We start from the raw sequence: 7,348 nt of genomic DNA, 5'->3' as shown, positions 1-7,348 counted from the left end.
GTCTCTTTCTCTCTCTCTGTCTCTCTGTCTCTGTCTCTCTGTCTCTCTGTCTCTCTATCTCTCTGTCTCTTTCTCTCTCTCTCTGTCTCTGTCTCTCTGTCTCTGTCTGTCTCTGTCTCTGTTTCTCTCTGTCTCTCTCTGTTTCTCTGTCTCTGTCTCTGTCTCTCTGTCTCTCTCTGTCTCGCTGTCTCTCTGTCTCTCTGTCTCTATCTCTCTGTCTCTCTATCTCTCTGTCTCTTTCTCTCTCTCTGTCTCTCTCTGTCTCTGTCTCTCTGTCTCTCTCTCGTAAAGGGATCAAACTTCTGGCTCTAATCTCCTGTATCTCCTCCTGGAAGGAAATAAAGTCTCCCTTAGAGAACAGTGGAAAGAGAAACGGCTAGTGATATTTAACTGCTTCCCTTTGAACCACACAATGACCTCCTCATGCTACATACTCTCTATAAATAAGAAATACTTTTACAACCAAAGGTTACAAAGTGCTTCAGATATGTTATCTCGTTTGATCCTGGCAACAAGCCTGGGAGTGAGGTGCTATTATTTTCAGTTTCATGTTAGAGGTGAGGATTGAGGTAAAAGTGTCCAAGGCCACATAGCCAATATGTGTCTGAGGGAGAATTTGAACCCAGATCCTCCTAACTCAGATCCGTCACTCTATCCAGCTGCTGAAATGAGAAAAGAAACTACAGATTTTAATCTGGAGAAAAAAAAGACTGAGTCTGAAAACAACGGCCTTAAATCCTTAAAAGATTGCCAGCTGGATTACGCTCATTCTTGCCTCCAAGCCAGATTGGATGGCCACCTGTTAGGTAAGCCGGGGAAAGAAGTCTTGTTGCACTAGACAGTAGTTAATACGCTCTTGGGGAGAGGAGCCCCCTCACTGAGGGAGGGGCCGTGGTGCCCTCCAGGGCCCTCTCCCCTCTCAGACCCAAAGCTGGGAACAGACTGGCACTGGTCCAAGCCAGATTTGTTTGCTCACCTTCCGCCTTATCACAGCCCATATCAGGTGTTCCTCAAAGCTCAAGATAACACAGATTCCCAAGAGGTTTCCAAGAATATCCTTGACAACCTCCAAGCCTTTAGGCATCCGAGTGACTTTTAGGGGAAATCCTTGGAGGTCACCAGCCTAAGGACGCTGGTCATTTTTGGTCCCCTATCTTGGCTAGAGTCAAGAATTCTGTAAGGGCTCAAATAGCTCCCTTAACTGCAGATCTGTGGGCTGGGAGCGCTTCTAAGGTGGAAGGGGAGCGGCAGGAGCAGCCTGCTCTGTCCCAGGAGCCTCCAGAAGAGGATTCAGTGAGGTCCGTAAAAAATGGCATTACTCCTGGAGTCCAGAGACCTGGTTCACTTCCCATCTTTGATTGTTAGAACCTCTGTTATTCTGGGCACAGAGAGAAAGGGAGGGAGCCTGGAGGCCCCTGCAGCTCTCCTGCTACGATCCTCTGATCTCTCAGACCCTGGGAATTACCTCCTCTCTTCCACTTCTTGAATCAAAGAATCCACTCGGCAGGTCCCTAGCAGGGACTCCTGTTTTGAGGAAGGCTGTTGATTTTCTCCTCTGATTCACTTACTTCCCATCAGGTTTTTCAGGCTATTTGCTATCCCTCAAATATCCTGCATGAATATTTGGAGATCATGGATATAATTGGCACTGGAGTGACAGAGAACCTTAGAAATCAGGCTGCATTTTGCAGATCCAGCAGGACCAGAATTTTAACCTGAGTCCTATGACCGTCCTTTCCATCAATGCGCCCTCTCCCCCCGCTCCTGGTAACATCTTAGCTGATCTTCAAGTCCCCTTCCTCCGTCATGAATTTTTTGGGGGTCACCTAACTGAAAGTTCTCTATCTCTCCTAATTCCCCCCCATTTCTCTGTCTCTCTTGGTATCTGTCTCTGTCGTTCTTCCTCCTTCCACCCTTCTCCCTCCCTCTTTCCTTCTCCTTCCCAGCCTCTATCTCTCTGTCTCTCTCTCCCTCTCCTTTGCTATTTTAGCACTATAGACTCCTCTTATTCTTTTTTTTTCCCCCTGAGGCTGGGGTTAAGTGACTTGCCCAGGGTCACACAACTAGGAAGTGTTAAGTGTCTGAGACCAGATTTGAACTCGAGTCCTCCTGAATTCAAGGCTGGTGCTCTATCCACTGCGCCACCTAGCTGCCCCCGACTCCTCTTATTCTAATTTGACTCATATTTAGCTGTGACCTCCTTCAAGTAGGGACAGTCCCTGCTATGAGGTATTGAACATAACTGAGCACTCAGTGTTTAGTAAATGAATGAATCAGTGGATGATTCCTCAATGGAGGAATCATGGAGTTCAGGGGCAACATGACAGCATTCCCCAAATAGGCTGCAAGATCTCAAGATGTCAACTGGATGCCAGAGAGCCAAGGCTGAGACTACTGAAGGCAGGTCCAAAGATTCTTGGGATCACTGAATGTGGATCCAGTCCTGTGGGGGCCATCGGGTCTACCGCTCCCCTAACTTTACTACCACATTCATGTCACCCCTGGTGCTGCTCCCTCTCAGGTCCCTGTTCTGTAGCTCCCATTTTATCAAACCCACTAAAATCACCCAGTAATTCAAGTTGAGTCAGTCCAACAAATATTTATTAAGCTTTTAGGATGTGCAAAGCACAGAGTTAGGGCTACAAAGATAAAATGTCCTTCAAGCAGCTTATGATCTTGTGAAGGATCCACAAGTAGACAGAGAAATAAACACGGTAATTCAGTGAGAAAACACAATTCGGGGGGAATAAAGGAAAACTTCTTGATCTAGGTGATACTTAACTGAAGTTAGGGATTCTGAAAGGAAATAAGCTCTAGGCAGGATTGATGGAAATATCAACAGAGGGAAGACTCTAGAATTAAGAGGGGTTGGGGAAGGCTTCCTGAGGAAGCTGGGATTTTAAGTAAGACTTTAAAAAGCCAGGAAGTAGGATAAGGAGGGAGAGCATTGCAGCCAGAGAGCTGAGAGATGGAAGAGCAAAGGGCCCAGTAGCACTGGGGTGAAGAGCCTGACGTTTTATGAGAGTGTTCCAGACAAGTGGACCAATCCACGCTAAATCATGGTGGGAGTTGGTTTGAGGATATTAGAGAATAATTAATAGTCTTGTTTGGCTGGCCTGGAGGTATGGAGTGCCAGAAACTCAAGGGTCACAAAATTCTGATGATTCTTTAGGGCTAAAGCAGGGAAGTGGGCCCTTGAATACTGTCCCACTGGAGAGCAGAGTCTAGCAGGTCCTCAAGTATTATTCCAGCAATGAAATGATTAGATGACTCTTGTCTGAGGTTCCTCTCCAGGTTGGATGCAGGACAGTGAATTTTAGAGAACACAGACCGTCTACCCGATAACAGAGGGGTTATTATCTGTACAAGTATGCACAAAGATGAATCCACTGGTAGCTTAAAAAATATAAGAGGTCCCCCATAAGTCTTGGGTACGTGAATAGGCCCTGTGGTCGATGGATTCATAAAGTGGCTGTGTGACATTTCTAGGTTTCATTACATTTTCATTTATTTTGTTAAGCATACCTCTGAAATCCAATCTCCTTTTTACAGAGGAGAAAAGCGAGGTCCATAAAGTCATAAAATTATAGTAAATGCAGAGTAGGGTTTTGATTGGAAATTTAGCATTTTTTCTGAATGAAAGCTAAATCTAGATTGTTTCCCCCTGATTACTCTGTTAATTGCTTTCCTAACATTGAACCATGCTTTTATTGCTGGTATAACTTGGTCACATTGAATATTTTTTAATATATGGCTATAACGTTTGGTCTCTCTTTGCTATGATTTATTTCATTTCAAAGTTTTGTATCAATATTCATTAGTGAAATGAATCTACGATTCTCTTTTCTTGTTTTATCCTTCCCTGGTTTGGGTATCGAATAGCACCAAAAAAGAAGGTGATTTAGGGATCTTGCTTTTGGAAGTTTATGATGATGTGGAATGGGAGAGTCTATATTTCTGTTCTGGTGTATGCACAGATACTCTCTCACTGTTTTCTGTTTGCTTACTGTGTGCTGAAGAAAAGTCCCCTTTGTCTGCTGAGGAGCAACTGAGTAACTTGCTCACTAATGGAACTAATTGGCTGATTTGATCTCTTTTCCTGGCTTCATCTGAATGAGAAGTACAAATAACCCTCTGCAGGGGAAATGAAGAGCGCTTGGGCGTTTATCTCCCTACCCCATCTGCTGTCTGGCTGCCTCGGACATTGGCCCTGTTGCTGCTGTCCTGGCTGTGCAGGAACCTTCTTCTTTCGGGCTCCTGGTGGAAGGTGTGGGGGACCAGAGCAGGCTTGGCTGTGACCTTGTGAGCTTTAGAAGATCATCAGAGCAAGCCCGAGGGATCTGGGAACCAGAGTCCAAGCTGGAGTTGGCTGGAAGCCACCGGGACATGTCGGAGAAAACCTGTCAACCCAGCCTGGCAGTGAGTGGATCCATACCAAGGGCTCCAGGGCTGCAAGAGGGAGTGACTTGTTCTGCAGCTAAGCTGCCTAAGAAGTGAAGCTGTTTGCCTGAAATGTTTGGAGTGGCTGCTTTGCCCTGGGGCGCCTGGAGTCATGAGCCGATTGTTAAATTTTCGCAAGAGCCATAACCTCTCTACAAACTCATCACCTTAACTCTTAGTCCCTTCCTGATAATGATTCATTATGGCTGAAGTTGGGAAGTGGGCCCTTAAATCCTCTTGTACAACCTGCCTGAAGTCTCTCAAGAGCAGGTCACAGTCCGGCACTCTCTCCTAGGCTCTCCTCCTACCTCTCTGCCCTGTCCACCTTGGTCTCCCCCAGGTCATTCCTGTTCATCCTGGACTGTCTTGTGTCTCCCTCTCTCCCTCGCTACTGTTTCACTTGGTAAAATTTGGAGTCTATGGGTTCAAGGATCACCTCTATGATTATTAGATTACCAATCCAGTCCCAGCTGCTCAGCTCCAGTCTGGCATCTCCAAGTGTGCTGTAAACATCGGAGATGCAACACGTCCCAAACTGAGCTCATTTGTTCACCCTGCCCTCACTCTCCCATCCTCCAAATCTCCCTAGCACTGCTGAGGACACCCTCCTCCTCCTCCCAGTTACTCAGCTCACAGCTGCATCTTAAACTCCTCACTCTTTCTCACTTCCTTCTCCCCATTTCTAATCTGTAGCCAAAGTCTGGCAATTTCACCTTTAAAACTCCTCTTGAAGCACACACATACATATATGTATGTGTGTGTGTGCTCGTCTCCTGGGATGATCAAGCCGTCTGCTTCCTGAGCCACAAGCTTCTCACAGCCCATCCTCCCCTCAGCTCTCAGTGATCTCCTTAAAGCCCCTGCCTGATCATGTCACCCCCAGCTTGATGAATTAGTAGCTCCCCATGGCTTCCAAGAGCAAATAGAGGATCCTCTTTTTTAGGGCATTCAAAGTCTTTTCCAAGCTACCACTGTCCTCCCTGCCTCCAGCCTTTTCCTTTTCCAGCCTTCTCACACCCGCCACATCCACCTTGGATGCTAGACTTCCTGCTTGGCTCCAACAAGGTGCTCCACCGCTGGCACACGGAGATCATCTCCAGCTTTAATGCCCACATTTAAATGCCCACTCTTCTGTCCCACAGGCAGCCTCCTCAGCTCGGATCCTACCTTCTATGAGAAGCCCTTCCTGATCCCTCTTAGCATTATTAGCACCAGCCGGCGGAGGGTCATTTAGAGTGATCTCGTGTACCACTTGTCTGCGTTGTCTGAACAGAATCTCCCTTGGCTGAGCTCCGAGAGGGCAGGGACGGCCTTGGGCCTTCTTTTGCGTCCCCGTACCCAGGGCCTGTGCCCTAGTAAGAGCCTCCTAAACATTGACTGTGACTGATGCCTCCAGATCACGGGAACATTTTTGTGCTTTGTTTCTTGCAACAGTGTCTAAGCAAACCTTCCTTTGAGAAACATACTTAAATGAATGTAATTGTGGTCCTGCTTTCTGGTCAGCCAGTGGTACGGGGCGGAACACCAGCTGGGACTGGGGAGGACATCCTGGAGTGGGTGTGTGAGGTGTCCGAGGGCTCCCAAACCCTCACGGGGAGAGTCCCGCTTGCTAGAGTGAGTGTGAAATCCTATAAGGACTCCCAGAGTTTATGGAGGCCACAACTGATTGCTCTTTAAATAGCAGATGAAATTTACCTGTGATTATTTCTTTTCTTCTCTTTTTCTCTTTCCCTCTCTTGTCTTTTTATTTTCTCTTTTCATTTCATTTCTTTTTTCTTCTCTTCTCTTCTTTTCTCTTCCCTTCTTTCTTTTCTCTTCCCTCCCTTCCCTTCCCTCTCTCCCTTCCTTCCTTCCTATTTTCCTCCTTCCTTCCTCTCTCCCTCCCTCCCTTCCTTCTCTTTTTCTTTCCCCAGTGTCCAGCCTATAGCCTGACATAACACGTGGTTAACAAAGTTCACTGATTGACCATCCAGTGCTGGTTGGGAGGATGCTCGTTGACAAACTTTCTGGATGTTCCCTTTATTTAAAGCTCATTTCAGTGCTTGCAGTGTGAGAGCTGTAATACATCATGCTCAGAGGCGACCAAGAGTATTTTATGTTCTAGAGTCTGGAGTGCAATCAAGACGGCAGGACCCAAAGCACTGATTCTCTTGCAGCTGCAGCGTTGCAGCCTGGGACGGGGGTGGGGGCGGCAGATGTTGGGGGGCAGTGTCCGTTAAGTCTTTGGGGGTGCTAGTCTGGCTCCCTGCACACAGGAGGTGTCCAAAGGATATTGGCTGGAATTTGAAACTTCCCTGCATTGCTTCTGCCCTTTGGGGTCAAGCAGGAGGTGCCGGTTCCCTGTCCTGCAGGGTGGGCGCTCCCAGGGCCCCTGCCTTGTCCCTGAGATGATTCTCCCTCTTCCCTGTGCGGACCCTGGCATTTCCGTGTTCTCTTTGGGGGTATCCGAAGGTGTTCATGCTCATTTTTGTAGCCCTAGCAATGAGAAGTCAATCCCTGGCATACATTAAGTGCTTCATAAATGCATGCTGCTGTCTGTAGCCAAGAGAATGTCACTGTGCACACAGTAAGTGCTTCATAAATGCATGCTGCTGTCTGTAGCCAAAAGAATGTCACTGTGCACACAGTAAGTGCTTCATAAATGCATGCTGCTGTCTGTAGCCAAGAGAATGTCACTGTGCACACACTAAGTGCTTCATAAATGTATGCTGCTTGCCTGCAGCGCAGGTAAGGGAGAAGGTAAGGGACTAGCAGGGTTTCATTCTTTTTTCCGCCAGCTTCGGGTTGCATAGTTAATATGAAGCACACAATAGGCGCTTAATAAATGCGTGCTCCCGAAAGGCTTCAGTCAACGGGCCGGGCCGCCGGGACTGGAGCCCAGTCGCGCCCAGCAGTTGCAACAACCCGG

Source organism: Sminthopsis crassicaudata, chromosome 6, assembly GCF_048593235.1.
Source record: "Sminthopsis crassicaudata isolate SCR6 chromosome 6, ASM4859323v1, whole genome shotgun sequence".
Lineage (NCBI taxonomy): Eukaryota > Metazoa > Chordata > Mammalia > Dasyuromorphia > Dasyuridae > Sminthopsis > Sminthopsis crassicaudata.
This window is presented reverse-complemented; position numbering follows the sequence as displayed.